This window comes from Sturnira hondurensis, unplaced genomic scaffold (assembly GCF_014824575.4).
Source record: "Sturnira hondurensis isolate 20B ecotype Veracruz unplaced genomic scaffold, ASM1482457v3 Scaffold0000867, whole genome shotgun sequence".
Taxonomy (NCBI): domain Eukaryota; kingdom Metazoa; phylum Chordata; class Mammalia; order Chiroptera; family Phyllostomidae; genus Sturnira; species Sturnira hondurensis.
Window position 1 is genome coordinate 4035343 of NW_028073498.1, and position 16384 is coordinate 4051726.

General features: G+C 45.5%; 1 protein-coding gene and 1 pseudogene across 4 annotated transcripts in view; one reads left to right on the forward strand and one right to left on the reverse strand.

Annotated features, from left to right (window-relative positions):
• Window positions 1-16384, reverse strand: part of PXYLP1 (2-phosphoxylose phosphatase 1) — a 72446-nt gene that overhangs the window by 37773 nt on the left and 18289 nt on the right. The gene's annotated exons all lie outside the window — the stretch shown is intronic.
• Window positions 4490-5133, forward strand: LOC118990966 (transcription elongation factor A protein-like 8; annotated as a pseudogene).

The window sequence follows — 16384 nt, forward strand, 5'->3', positions numbered from 1 at the left end:
GGAATGACAGACCATGTGGGGAATGACAAACAACCAGCCTGCCAGTCACCACACATGTGAGCGAGGTCCTCCCAGGCCATCCAGCCCAGCCACACAACCAGTAGATGAATATCAGGAGGGCTGGTCCAGACTAAAACAACCACACAGCCAATTCATGTATCACAAGCAAACGTGATGGTTGCTGTTGGAAGCCACTATGTTTGGGGAGCTTGATACAAACCAAAAGAGAACCAATACAATAAGGAGGAAATGCCTGGCATGTTTACCAGGACTCTCTAAGCCAGGGCCTAGAGCTCCATATCTTTATTTCAGACACCACATGCAAAGCTCCAAGTTATCTACACTCTTCAATATGCTGAGTGCTGTTGGGGAAAGGGGCTATATTTAGTCCTAGATTTCAAATCCTGAGAATGTTGGTTAACCAGATGGCTGGGCTCACATGACCTCCTAACTGCTTTTAGTTTCCAGGATACTGTCAGCTCTGCACATGCAATGCTGCTCATTTGACGACACCCGTGCCGGTCTGGGCACAGCCCCTTGCCCCTTGATACCACCTGGGTTCCTGGAGCCTCTCCCTTCCAACTCTACTTTGGCAGCTGCCAAATGCCAGGTAATGGTCAGAGTCTCGTTAACTCCACTTGTGCTGGGGACCAGCATGGTGTGATCACAGCCCTGGGCGTGTGCACACAGCCAAGGGGGTGGGGTGGGGGCGACAACGACACTGGGCTCCGCAACACACGCGTCTCCTTCTGGAGCCTATTTCCTTAGGAAGCTTGGAGAGGAAGGTTATGCTTTGTTCTGAATTTTTGAAAAATGACTATAATGTGACATAATCCAACATTCACATGGATTAGGAGACATCTGTATTTGCAGCTGGAGTTAGGCCTCCATCCGATGCGTGTGTGTGCACCCACATTCTTGTCCAACGTAGGAACCAGGTACATGGCTCTGCCTGGGATGTGCATTCACTGGGGCCACTTCCTTGGTGAGAGGGACTGAGAGGAGCCCTGACGCAATGGAAAGGCGGGTAGATTTGTGCTAGTTCCCTGCTCGGCCCTTTGTTCTCCGTGTGCCCTCCCCACGACAACCTGACTTTACTTCTCCAAGTCCAGGATCCGGCTTTCCCAGGAGCAGGGGGCTGAGCCCACAGAGCAGAAGGGTGGTGAGGAGCAACTATGGTCATTTGCAGAGGAGTGGCACAGGGTCACCATGCTGGGTTGGCCTCCCCGGTTCTGTGGGAATCTCACAGAATCATCCAAACACGAAAATCACCCTTTCCCCGCGGAGCTGCTGCTTCTGCCCCTACTGTGGTTCCTCTTCCAAATCCTGGCCACCACCACTTCCCTACTCGCCAACCCACAGGGCAGGCAGCCACAGGGCAGACAGCTACGTGTGCCGCCCACTGCTGGCGAGTCTTCTCCAGGGGCTGACTCATCCCTGGTACCCGCACCTGGCCACGACTTTCTGCCTGGAACATCTGTGTCAGCTTCTGCTGAGTCCCCATCTGAGGAAGATGACATTACCGGCCAACAGGCTCTCTCCATCTCTGTGGCCCAAGCTCCAGCCCCACTCTCCACAGACCCCTTTCTTTCTTCCCAACCCTAGCAAGGATGCTCCTGCGGCCACTCAAAAAGTCACACAATCCATGGATCCCCTCTGGCCATCTTCCAGCACATTCCTTCCAAGGGAGTCTATAGACACACTCCTGGCGTTGGCTGCAGCACCTCCGGACACTCCACAGTCTGGTCCAAGTCATGCGCGGTGACAGCCAGGTCTCTGGTCCCACAGAAGAAACCCCACAGCCTGCTCACAGCCCAGGAAAGAAAGCCCCTGGCAGGAGTCACTGCTCCCTCAGTGGCTGAGACGCTGTGGGGGTGTGACTGACTTTGGCCTGGCTCCCATAGCTCCTGATCCCCAGACGTTGCCCGTCTGTGAAAAAGGTGCTCCAGGCTCCACGTGGCATCACAGCCGAACCCAATTCCTATAAATATTTCAGTGGAAACAACTGTGCTGTGTCCCAGGCTGAACACAGAACAGTAGCCAGTCATCAGATGTCTGCTGGGCACAGCCTTAGTCCCCCGAGCTACACCGGCATGATAAAAATGTCTTAAATCCAGAAATACAATCATTACTCTGAATTCCCGGTGAAACGGCAAATAAGAAAACAAACAAAACTCAGCCAACTGTAATTCAGCTTTATAGCAGATCTGAACAGTAAAACATTTAAAAATATAATTTTGAAAAAAAACGTACTAGCTAATAGGCACTTCCCATTGTATTACGGTACATACTGTTTCTGAATTAAGAGAAAGAAGGACCACATCAAAGGCATTTTTATAAGCTACCATTCTACCACCAGGGACTTCCAAAGCTCAAGCCCAGGCCTGACTTTTACCTTGTTAAGAGCTAGAGATGTCACATGTAGTGACTCTGGTCTCAGGATCCCCCTCAGTGTGGACAGCACTTAGGGTTTTAAATATAGCCAAAACTGCTTGGGAAAAAATGTGCATCCAATTATCTCTCATTTGTGTAGTTAAAATACCATTTCCAAGATAGAAAGATGGTATTAAAGAAAATACTTCAGACGTATTATATACTTTGATTTTTTTCTTGGTCCTAATCGTTTTGGCCTAAGTAAATACAGTATTACAATTTTAAAAAGCCTCAGGTCTATAATTGTGAACTAAATATGAACCAAGCAGAGATAAAAGCTTTATCTTAATAGGCCTCTCTCTCCAAGGTTACCTCAAAGTACAGGGTAATCGCAACATCAGAGACGCTTGGCTAAGAATCAACCAACCTTCAAGTCTGATGAATGACAGATTCCAGAACCTTCCGAAAAGCCTAGGCTCTGGGACAGGCCCCCAGGAGGCTGTGGGCTCCCAACCGGCATTCACATTCCAGTCATTCAAATTCCAGCTAGTTTGCAGGCTCAGTTCTAAAGGCTGAATCCAATTCGTTCATCTAGTCAGTCAATTCAAAATAATGTATTTTCCAGGAACCACTCTGTGTTGGGCACCATCTGAAGTGCTCGGGACACAGGACACAGGACAGGTCTCTGCTATCTTGAAGCTGTACAAAAGTACAAATGTACAGTTTTGTACAAAAGTATTTATGGTAAAAATGGTATGAGATCTAGGAACTGCTTTAAAATATTGGGAAGACATCTGAGGAGGAATTAATGAAGCAAGACTGACAAAACGCTGATGGCTGTTGAAGCTGGGTGACAGGTCCGTGGGGGTGTGTGGCCTGATCCTCTCTGCTTTTGTGCACACTTGAAAGTAAAAGTTTCTAAAAGGCATAAAAAGAGCCCTGGCTGGTGTAGCGCGGTGGATTGAGCGCAGGCTGCAAACCAAAGGGTCACCAGTTTGGTCCCCAGTCAGGGCAGATGCCTGGGTTATGGGCCCGGTCTCCAGTGGGGCACATGTGAGAGGCAACCACACACTGATGTTTCTCTCTCTTTCTCCTTGGCTTTCCCTCTCTCTAAAATTTTTTTTAAAAGATGTAAAAGAAAGGAAGCTCACAGTCCGATCCGTGGAACACTGAGTAAATACTGGGCTGGCCAAAAATATTTGTTCAGTTTTTCCTGTACGATGGCTCTAGTAGCGCTTGTTGTCTTTAACTTCACTCGGAACAATTTCGTTAGATTGTATTGTGTCCTATCAGTGTGTATTTTAAAAAATTATCAACATTGGTGAATTTTCATGCAGCCATTTTAATATTAAAGATGGAAGAAACCATGCAACATTTTTGGCATATTTTGCTTTATTATTTCAAAAAAGGTAAAAATGCTACTGAAATGCAAAAAATAGATTTGTGCAGTGCATGGAGAAGGTGCTGTGACTGGTAGAACGTGCCAAAACTAGTTTGCAAATTTTCTTGGCACTGCTGACATTTTAGCCAAATAACTCTTTGCTGTGGGGCTGTCTTACGCTTTGGAAGATGTTTAGCAGCATCTCTGGCCTCTACCGACTGGAAGCCAACAGTGGGAGACAGCCAACAGACTCAAAATACCTAAGTCAATGCAGTTATTGGTGAAAATGAAAAATGTGTCTTTTATTTTATGGAAAATACCATATGGACTTTTTGGCTAACCCAATATAAACAGACCACTGGGCCATATGAAACCAGTGCCAATGGGGAAGAGGGATGGGGAAGGGGAGGAGGCCTACCCTGGCCCAGAGAAGGTGGGCAGGTTTCCTACAGGACGCTCAGCCAGAGCTCAGTCTTGAAGAGCAGATTGGAGCTGCTGCATTTTTAACTGCATTTTAGGAAAACAAAATGAACCAGAGAAATAGCACTGAGACTGTACTGATGTACCGACTGCAGGGGGCAGTAGGAGAGTTTGCGCAGTTTGTGGTGAGAGGAGCCAAGGAGGGGAGGCAGCTGCACCTGCACTGAGTCTGCTGTGTCTGGGGAGGGATGGCTGCCCAGAGTTTCCACAGGGGCAGGGCAGGGGAGCCCTCCCCTTGTCTGGGTCTGTTTCCCCATGCGAAGGCTCTGCCTGTGGTCTGGCACCCGCAGGCAGGTGAGCTGCAAAGGTCTTACTCCCAGCCGACTGTTTCCTGGAGCAGCCCCTGTGGCTGGAGGAGGAAAGTACCCTGTGGACTTTCAGGACTCTTGGTCTTTGGGGTGTGACACAAGTCGAGGGAGGGAAGGAACAAAGTTCCCTGGACCCCTGCAGGATGAATTTATTCAAAAAGGAAACAATGGAAAGATACTCAACGTGCAAGAGTCTTGTGAAGAAAGGAAGGAAAACCACAGAGCAGGCCGAAGGCTGAGGAAAGCCTTCAGAAGATGTACCACAGGAAGTAGAAGGAAATCCTCAACCTCCCCAAGAAAGTGTGAGCCAGGAAGCAGAAAGAAACCCCAGAAATGGGCCGACTCAACCTGCCCAGGGATTTAAAGAGGACAGTCCCAGAGTCCCATTAGGCACCTGGACCCTGAGGAAATGCTAAGGGGAGCTGATGAGTTGGAAAGGCTCAGGGAAGCAAGAGAAGAGCAAGAAACAAGTCTGTGATGATGCATTGGAAGCAAAGACATTCATGCAGACTCCCTCACCCTGTGCGCTCAGGGCCTAGACATTTTTTAAAATCTGAGAGTAAAATCTGTTCCCTGCCTTCTTTCCGTTAGCATTTTCTGATGTATGTTTTACCTTTAATCATCTGGTGAAATTTTGGTTTTGGTAGTTTCCTTGTTACAAGCATCTCACTGGATTTTGTATCTTGACCTGTTCTCCAGTCTATCCGGTTGGGAAGTTTCACGGAAGTGCACGAAAATACGTTCATTCCATATTGCAAAGTAAAACATAACAAGTTACAGAGCAGCACGTTTAGCATCAGCTCACAGGTGTAGAATAAAAGTCCCAAATTTGGTGTGTGTGTGCATGTGTGTATGCATACATATGTACATACATACATACATCAAAAACTTAATTGTGCTTATTTCTGTGTAGTGTGAGTTTTCTTTTTTAATGAACAGTGTCATAGACAGAATGAAAAATTTTTTTAATAAGTAAGAGAATCAAACAATTTGCAACCAGCTTATAAGGGCAGTGGGGGCACCTAAACTCTTGATGAAATAACTGTTAAAATGTTCAATTACCTCAAATCACCTCTGGATCTCTTAGTCAGAGGAATACAACTGGCAATTATTACCAAAAAACAAGAGAAAAGTCTCACTCCCCCTGCCCAGGCCAGTGTACACACTGACCTGAGGAGTCCCTCCCCCCAGGAGAATAAACACACCCCTCGGAGGTCCCTGGGGCACAGAGGGTGCAGGTCAGAGCGAGGGTGGGGGTTGATCTCAGGAGGCATGCTACCAATGGGGGCCAGCTTGAGGCACAGGCCTACTCTTATTTTCTAGGCCAAGGTTTTATCTCTTCCCAGCACCAGCCTCCTTGGGGAACAGAGAACTGGAGCAGGCCCAGGGGCCTCTCTGCTCTTCTCGGCAGGGGCCACGCCTGAAAGGATGCCTAACAGCCAGGTGGGGCCTCCCACAGCGGGCAGACATCCCCAGGACTCGTCTCTCACCAGGTCCTCTGCTCCTATAGAACAGCCTGTCTTCCACCCCGGAGCAGTGAGGGGTGATGTACTCCGTGACAGAAATGGGGTAACCACTGGGCAGGGGGGAGACAGTCAGAGCTGTGGATCAGTCCCATAGCTGGCCCTGGATGAAGGTAGCATTAGGCCCAGTGCTCTATGGCCCCGCTTTTCAGGACTCCCTATAACCTGACTACATGCCACAAGTCCCACCCCGTGTCCCAGTTCCTCCCATACCACACAGTTCAGAGCACGGGCCCAGGGGCCAGTGGGCTGGGTCTGGAGCCCTCCCCCAACCCTTGGTGAGCCGCAGCTTTTCCATCTGTAAAATGGGAGTGATCACAGAGGCCATCACATAGGTGGCAGAAGGGTTAGTGAGGTTAACCTGTGTTGGGGACGGCACAGCACCTGTCTCCTCAGAGATGCTCAGTAGGAGTTAACAGTGACTTTTCTCATGGTTTTAACACCCACCACCCACGTGTGACACACTCACCCTGCTTGCCCCTGTCTCTACCTCCACTCTAGAAATATAATGCCCATGGGACTATGCTGTACAAAAACAGATTTTGAAGAGGTTTTAAACGCCACTTGGTTCAAGTCCCTTGGATGACCAGCAGAGAGGCCAGGACAGGTCAGAAGTGGCACAGGTTCCTGGTGGCTCAGGGAGGTGGCTCTCACGGCTGAAACTCATGTCTCACAGGATGGCATCCAACACTCTGTCACCTTATTTTCTCTTCATTGTAGAGGACACAGTATGTGGCAGACATTTCTAACTACCCCCCAATATCTATTTTCTTCTCCTTCCTAACAGAATCCTCTAGGTTTTAACCGAATACATGGCCACCCCACTGGAGATAATATTCCCCAGACTCGATTGGAATGAGTGTCAGACTTGTTCTGAACAGTGCGTAGTGACTGGAGGTAATATGTGTGGTTGCACTATGACCTCTCTTCTTCCCTCTTCCCAGTCTGAGTCACTGGCGTGGTGACAGGCAGCCTTCTTGGCGCACATGGAAGACACCCTAATGGATGATAGAGAAAAACCCTGGGTGACCCCTTAGTGCAGGACCCCCATTTCCTTGACTGCCTACCATCTTAAATTGTTTCAGGAGGAAAAAAATCAATCCCACAAATACCTTTTAAAGTCATTGTTAGTTTCTGTTAAAGTGGCCAAACCAATATCCTCAATAGAACTGGCCACTAACATGAAAAGACATTGGTCTCTGCTAGGAAGTGATGAACGTGCATGTACCCATTCGTGAGGAATTGCTCTGGGCGGGCGCTCTGATCACCGACAGAGCTGAATGTCGCTCTCATATAGGATATAAACGAGACGTGGTTGTGATAACCTTTGTTCTTTGGAATTTTGTTTTTTGTTTTACCTTAATTCCTGCATCTATGATGATGGCTTGGCTACATGTAACAGGAAATAGTAGCTAACACTACGGGACTCATCGACATTCTCACATAACGAGCCATAGTACCAGGAAGAGCAGCTGTAGGATGAGTTAATGCAGCAACTCCGTGGCATCATCGGGAAGCCAGGGCCTTTCCTTCTCTGGGCGCTCTGCCCCCTTCTTGTCTGTCCTATTCCTAGGATGGCTGCCCTCAAGGATCATAAGACTGTGTCCACACTCATGGGCCTCACACTCATGCTTGGCAAGCTGTGCATTTCTATTGGAAGCAAGGACGCCCTTCCAGAAACCCTCCGGGGGACCGCCCCAACCGTATAATGGCCAGGGCTGTGTCACAGGCCCATGCCCCGACCCATCACTGGCACTGGGAAGAGGCCACAACAATTGGACACCACCATCAGGACGCACCTCCTTGCGGAGGCCCATACAGGGAGGGAGAAGGTGAGGAGAGCTGACCAGAATCGGAGTTCTGTTAGGAATAAGGGAGCAAGGGGGTGCCGGCAACAGCCCACACATGCTGAAGACCTGACAACACACACAGTTATCCTAAAAAGTTATTCTCAAACCCAGCCATCTGATGGCAGTGCGGTACGTTTCAGATCTAGCGATCAGCGCTCCTACAGTCGTGATTGCGTGGCTAGGAACCATCAGTGCCGGTGTGCTCAGGCCGGGTTCAGCGGTGACCAACGGCGGAGCAGCAGCCGCCAGCCTCCAGGCAGGGCACGCCCTGCCAACAAGAACTTCAATCCCTGTTTTACATGTGTCTGAATACGCAGCATGAATTATTTACCAACTGTTTCTCTCCAAAAAGGATTTGAGGCAGATAATCTGCAGATTAAGGTTTTTTAAAATCCCTGAAACTAACGTTTTTTCCCTTCATTTGTGAACTGCATGTTCCCACTATTCTCTCCTTTGAGTTTTCTTTCCAGCTCAAGGGGGCTGACCATTTCTCTGCACCACAGCAGACTGAAAGAACTAACTCATCAAGCCTGGATTTTCACTTTCACGTGCTCCTCAGTGACTTTTCCCCGACATTGTGGGAGAAGTCTGTGTTCCATCCAACTTCCCGCTTTGCTCTCTCTTTCGTTTTAGAAGTAGCTACCTTTAAAACCGGCGTTCTTATTTTAGAATGTCGAGAACAACTCAAGTATCCCAACAGCAAAAATGAAGAACGTGCAGTTGGCAGGATTTACTCACCACAAAGCCACTTAAAAACTATGTCTGATTCTTTTTTCTTTGGCCAGGAAGCTGTATCAAAATGTCAAGGAAAGCACACAAAAATTACACAGGCAGGGCTGTAAAGCTACAAATACGGGTGGTGTACAGTGAATGCTCGCACGGGAAAAGCCACGTTTTTAAAGGCAAAAGCAAAGCGCTTACAAGGGCCTGAAAATCACAGCTGGGCAATAGGAGTAGAGCACACCTGAAGTACAGGCTGTCAGGGCCACTCACACCTTCTGCAAGCTGCATTTTCTATGTTAACGATGCCGCACAGAAACGGGATTCTGCTCTGGAGGGATCCACGAATGGGAGCACTCATGCAGGCCACAGATCAAGTCATCTCGCCCCATCTTTTGGGGGCCGGGGGCACACTCCCCTACAGAGCTTTGACAAAAGCCTGATGCTCACTGCCAGCCTGTTAGACGACTTGATCGTGACAAAGCATGGGGAGCCAGGCTGTCTATGGGTAGTAACCAATGCTGGTGCCTGTGGGCAGGAACCCCATGCCCTTAAAATATCTTTTGTGAAACTGCTGGTTGGTTTGGTGGGAGGCTGGCAGCATGACTGTGGGTACAGAATGAGCCCTTCTCCCCAAGGAGGCAGGTGATCCTTTGGGGGTGGCGGTGTGGGGCGCTGACCTCTAGGAGACCTTCACGTGCTGAGAGAATCAAGGCTTCTCTGATTCAGATACCAAAACAAGCTTGTAAAACTTTTTTCCCATCTTTGTACTTATGAAAAGACGGAACAGAGTCAGAGCGAAGAGTGTTGTGACATAGGGATCATAGACATTTAGCTTGGGAAGGAACCTGAATTGCTATCTAGCTCCAGCTCCCTTGCAATAAAGTAGGGAGTAACACTGTGATAAGCTCCAGAACTTTGATTCAGCTCAAGTTCAAGCTGTAATGAAACAGAAGCCCCCCCAAATCAGTAGTTCTTATCATCACAGTGGTGTAGAACTGAAAGCTTTTCCTCTAAGATCAAGACAAGGATACCCACTCTCACCACTTTTATTCACCTAGCCAGAGCAACTAGGCAAGATGAAAAAAAAAGTCATCCAAATCAGAACGGAAGAAGTAAGAGGGTCTCTATTTTCAGGTGACATGTTATACATATAAAACCTTAAAGACTCCACCAAAAAACTATTAGAATAAACAAATTCAGTAAAGTTGCAAGACACAAAATCAATACACAAAAATCAGTTGTATTTTTATATACATTTCTAACAACAAACTATCAGAAAGAGAAAAATAATCCCATTTATAACAGCATCAAAAAGAATAAAATAGCCCTGGCCTGTGAACCAAAAGGTTGCAGGTTTGAGTTTCAGTCAGGGCATGTGCCTGGGTTGTGGGCCAGGTCCCCAGTAGGGGGCACAGGAGACACAACCACACATTGATGTTTCTTTCTCTTTCTCCCTCACTTCCCCTCTATCTAAAAATAAAATTTTAAAAAAGAACAAAATATCTAGGAATAAATTTAGCTATAGTTGAAAGATCTATACACTGAAAGCTATATGACATTGAAGAAAGAAATCAAAGAAGACACAAATAAATGGGAGGATGCTCTGTGCTTATGGTTTGGAAAAATTAATATGGATTAAATGTCCATACTACCCAGAGAAATCTACAGACTCTATCAAAATTCCAATGGCATTTTTTACAATAATAGAAAAGAACGATCCTAAAATTTGTATGAAACCACAAAAGACCCTGAATAGCCAAAGTGCTCTTGAGAAAGAGGCATCATACGTCCTGATTTCAAACTGTATGACAAAGCAATGGTAATCAAAACACAACATGGTGTTGGCTTAAAAACAGACACACAGATAACTGGAGGAGTATAGAGAATCCTGGGGGAAAATGCATGTGTGGTCAATTAACTTCTGACAAAGGAGCCAGAAATATACAAGGAATAAAGGATGGTCTCTTCAATAAATGCTGTTAGGAAAACCAGACAGCCACATGCAAAAGAATGAAACTGGGCTTCTGTCATATAAAAATTAACTAAAAATGAATTAAAGACTTGAACATAAAACCTAAAACCTTAAAATTCCTAGAAGAAAACATAGGGAGTAAGCTCCTTGACACTGGTCTTGGCCATGATTTTTTGGACTCGATCCCAAAGCAAAAATAAACAGGTGGGACTACATCAAACTAAAAGGCTCTGCACATCAAAAGAAATAATCAACAAAATAAAAAGACAACCTATGAAACGGGAGAAACATTTATCAGATAAAGGGCTGATACCCAAAGTATATAAAGAACTTATTCTACTCAACAGTAAAAGAAAAAAAAATCCCCAAACACCGACTAAAAATGGGCAGAACTAAATAGACATTATTTCAGAGAAGACATAAAAGATGCTCAACATCAGTAATCAACAGTGAAATGCAAATCAAAACCATCATGAGAGCCCTGGCCAGGTGGCTCAGTTGATTGGAGTATTGTCCCATGCACCAAAATGTTATGGGTTCGATCCCCGGTCAGGGCACATACCTAGGTTGTAGGTTTGATCCCCAGTTGGGAAAGCATATGAGAAGTACCCAATTGATGTTTCTCTCTCTCTACCCTCTTTCCTCATTCTTTAAAATTAACAAAAAATATCCTCAGGTGAGGATTAAAAAAATTAAAATCACAGTGAGAAATCACCTCATACCTGTTAGAATGGCTGTCGTAAAAAACAACCACAAGAACAAAACCCAAGAGATAACAAGTGTGGGTGAAGATAGGGAGAAAAGGGAACACTTGTGCAACTCTGGCTGGGAGTGTAAATTGGTGCAGCCAGTATGGTAAACAGTATGGAGGCTCCTAAAAAATTAAAAATAGAAATACCATGTGGTCCAGCAATGCCATTTCTGGGTACATGTCCAAAGGGAATAAGATCACTATCTTGAAGCAATATCTGTACCCCATGTTTACTGCAGCATTATTTGCAGCAATAATCACACCCCTTTTCTCACCCACAGCCTTGACACCAGTGTCTTGAAATCAAATTGGGCTTTTTTTTGTATTGCTTCTTTTTTATTTTTTTAAATATATTTTATTGATTATGCTATTATAGTTGTCCTATTCCCCCCTTCATTCCCCTCCACCCTGCACACCCCCTCCCACCTACATTCCCCCCTTTAGTTCATGTCTATGTTCATAAGTTCTTTAGCTTCTACATTTCCCATACTATTCTTGCCCTCCCCCTGTTTATTTTCTACCTACCATCTATGTTACTTATTCTCTGTACCTTCTCCCCCCTTTTTCTCCTCCCACTCCCCTGTTGCTAAGCCTCCATGTGATCTCCATTTCTGTGGTTCTATTCCTGTTCTAGTTGTTTGCTTAGTTTGCTTTTGTTTTAGCTGTGGTTGCTATCTTTTTACTGTTCATATTTTTATCTTCTTTTTCTTAGATAAGTCTCTTTAACATTTCATATAATAAGGGCTTGGTGATGATGAACTCCTTGAGCTTGACTTTATCTGGGAAGCACTTTATCTGCCCTTCCATTCTAAATGAAAGCTTTGCTGGATAGAGCAATCTTGGATGGAGGTCTTTGGATTTCATGACTTGGAATACTTCTTTGCAGCCCCTTCTTGCCTGTAAGGTCTCTTGAGAAATCAGCTGACAGTCTGATGGGAACTCCTTTGTAGGTGACTGTCCCCTTATCTCTTGCTGCTTCTAGAATTCTCTCCTTCATATTAATCTTGGCTAATGTAATTATGATATGCCTTGGTGTGTTCCTCCTTGGGTCCACCTTCTTTGGGACTCTCTGAGTTTCCTGGACTTCCTGGAAGTCTATTTCCTTTGCCAGATTGGGGAAGTTCTCCTTTATTGTTTGTTCAATTAAGTTTTCTACTTGTTGCTCTTCTTCTCCCCCTTTTGGTACCCCTATAATTTGGATGTTGGAACATTTAAAGATGTCCTGGAGGTTCCTAAGCCTCTCCTCATTTTTTTGAATTCTTGTTTCTTCATTCTTTTGTTTGGTTGTTTCTTTCTTCCTTCTGGTCTACTCCATTGATTTGAGTCCCAATTTCCTTCCCATCACTCTTGGTTCCCTGTGCATTTTCCTTCATTTCACTTAGTTTAGCCTTCATTTGTTCATCTAATTTGCGACCAAAGTCAACCAGTTCTGTGAGCATCCTGATCACCAGTGCTCTGAACTATGCATCTGATAGGTTGGCTATCTCTTGGTCGCTTAGATGTACTGGCTCTGGGGCTTTGATTTGTTCTTCTGTTTAGCCATGTTTTTTTAGGTCTGGCCACGCCTGTTATGTATGAGAGGCGGAGCTTTAGGTGTTCACCAGGGTGAGGCAACCCAGTTGCTGGGTCGTGATGCTGTATGTGGGGGCAGGGTCAGAGAGGGAACAATGGCGCTTGTTCTGCTCTCTGTTTCGGATTTCAGTCTCTTCTGTGGCTTCCCACAAGCAAATTGGGCCCTTCTGGTGCTGGTTCCCGGGTGGGTGGGCTTGTGTACCTTCTAGGACCCTGTGGATCTCTTCAACAAACTCTCCTATGAGGCTGGGAGTCTCTCCTGGCACCTCAACCCCCACAAGTATTTTCAATCAGTGCTTTTAGGCTTTATTTCCAGGCGCTGAGACCCTGGGTTGTGCAGGCTGTCTTGCTGCCCATTTTTGTCTGGTTTATCTACGCACTAACGTGTGACCATGATCAGCCAGCTACTGCCTGCATGCCTGGGTCCACCAGCCACTGCTTTTTCCTGCTGTGACCCCTCTCCTCTGGCTGCTGACTCTGCCCCTCTTACTGGTCTGGATGAATGGTTGTCGGACTTCCGTACAGTTCAATTTTCTGTCAGTTCTGGTTGTTTTTTTTTTGTTTCTAAATTTTTGTTGTCCTTAATTTTGATTGTGTGAGGAGGCACAGTGTGTCTACCTATGCCTTCATCTTGGCCGGAAGTCCAAATTGGGCTTTTTAGAGGAAAATAATCTATTGTGCGAAGCCACTGAAATTTGGAAATTTGTTATAGTAGTTTAACATTAGTTAAACAAACTAATACTAACATTAGTTTAATAAACTAATACTTGTCCATATGTAGCCTTTTGATAAAGATTAAAAATAATAATATATTTAAAATGCCTGAATCATAATAGTTAAATAATGGTTAATTCCTTTCCACTCATGGGGGCTCTACCCATGTGAAAATATACCAATAACATCAATTTGGTTTCTTTGGAGCCATAGTTTTCCAGCACAGATTTAAATGTAAATTGAAGCCAACCCTTCAAGCTTATTATCAGGCAACATTTTGGGGAGAGTGCTGATCATTTACATCTTCATTTTTTTATTCTTTATTTTAAACAACTTTACTGAGGAATAATGTACACACTATAAAATTCACCAACTTCAAATGTATAATGGCGTTTTAGTAGATATACAGAGTCAAGAAGCCACCATCACAAGGCAGTGTTAGAACATGCTTATCACCCCCGTGAGATACCCTGTGACCTTTTACAGGTCATCCCCATTCTTAATCCCTATTCCAACTAATTACTGATTTACTTAATGTCTTTTTTTCCCCACCGTTTTTTAAATTTATTGATCTTAGAGAAAGAGAGAGAAGAAGGAATGGAGAGGGGGAGAAACACACACACACACACAGAAAGAGAGAGAAACATTGATTAGTTTTTCTACTTCCTTACATTCATTGGTTGCTTTTTGTCTGTCCCCTGACCAGGGATCAAACCTGTAACTCTGGCACACAGGAATGACACTCCAACCAACTGAGCCACCCAGCCAGGCCTTGTGATTGCTTACATCTTTAAAATCACTGTGATCTGGGCTATGATGCTTACACTGAAACCTTGCTTGAAACCGAGTTAGGTAGAAATCCTGAAACAAGGACAGACACCTCACTCTGGGTAGTGAGCCCTTTCCAGTTTTCCAGAGTGAGGCATCCTTACCTAATAAATTACTAGGGGTTAAAAAAAAACAGTCAAGTAGCACTTATTGAGCAATGTGGGGGAAGAAGCTGTTGACACACGTGATTTTGAGAATGCAAAGCACTGGGGCTGTCATGATCCTCGTTTACACACTGGCTTCCATGAAGCTAAGCTAAACAAGCAGATACTTATTCTGTATTAGTACTGTAAAACTGAGTTTCCAACTGCATTTCTGAGGATTACTAAACAGGGTAAGGAGCTATCATGCAATAGTTAGGGGTTGTTTTAACAGTCATTTTCCAAGGTCTTTTGTGTTACTAGTGTCATTATGTGTTGTCAACTGTTGCATTACTGGTTGGGCATTACAGAACATCACAGTGGTAGGCATGGTTGTTGTAGACTGTCCAGTAACAGAGTTGTGAGTTCTGCTGGTTGTGGAAGCTTGGCTCTGCCCACCAACCTGTGACAACTGACCACAGACTGCCATGTCAGTGACTCAGTCAGAACGGGGACATGAGCTTCCTCTTCTTCTAAAAAATATTTTTAAATTGATTCTAGGGAGAGGAAGGAGAAAGGAGGAGAGAGAGGAGGAGAGAGAAAGAAAAACACTGATTCATTGTTCTAGTTTTTTATGCACTCATTGATTGATTCTTGTATGTGCCCTGACCTGGGATTGAACCTGCAACCTCGGCACATCGGGGTGACACCTTAACCAACTGAGCTACTCAGCCAGGGCTTCCTCCTCTTAAGTTAGGAACATACCTGAAAGTCTTATTTTGTAAGAAAAAGAAATGATTCTAACAGATTAATTTGAAAACATAATACAAAATCTTGTTTTTCCCAAAAGAATGTCTTTTTTTCCCATTGAGGTATAATTGACATACAGCATTATATTAGTTCCAGATGCATAACATAATAATCTGATATTTGTATATATTTCAAAATGGTCACCACAATAAGTCTGGTTAACATCTCTCACTGTACAGTTATACGATTTGTTTTTCTTGTGATGAGAACGGTTAACATCTATTCTTTTAGTGGCTTTCAAATATGTACAATATTATCAACAACGGTCACCATGTTGTGCATTACATCTCCATGGCTTAGTTCATCACTGGAAGTTTGTACCTTTTGACCTCCTTCACCCATTTCACGCACCCCTGCCTCTGGCTGCCACTAATCTGTTCTCTGTATCTATAAATTCAGTTCTGTTTGTTCATTTGTTTAGATTCCACATACAGGTAAGTCAATAGGACTGTTTCCTATAATCTTCCCGGCAGGTGACATCAGAACTCCGGCCCTTTAGCGGTTGGTTTCCCATAATGTCCTAGGGTGATCCTCAAACCCTGCCCGTGGCCTGCAAGGCCCCACTCAGTCCAGCCTTGCCTCATGCTCCCGCCTATACCCCCCCACCCAGCCATCCTGGCCATCTCTCAGACCCACAACAGAGCCTTGCTCCCGGGGGACTTGGGGCCAGTATCCATGCACGTCCTCTGACAACCCGTTTAGGAGGTGGGTGAGTGGGGCAGGTGCCTGGGTGCCTGTCCACAAGGGGCACCAATTCCCACAAGAGAGACCCTCATGTGAGGAAAACTGCCTCTGAGTCTGCTTGAAACGGGAAGGCGGGGTCGGGGATGCACAGCAGGAGCTGGCTGGAGCCAGGACACAAGGCCATAGCAGCCTTCTTGGGAGGACTCTGGTGGCCAAGGCAGGTAGGTAGGTTTGACGCCAAGACTCAAATGCTCAGGGAAGCAGGGTTTGGTGGTTTTAAAGCATGTCCACAAATTCTCTGTCACCCACCCCTCCATCAAGAGGGGTTCTGGGTC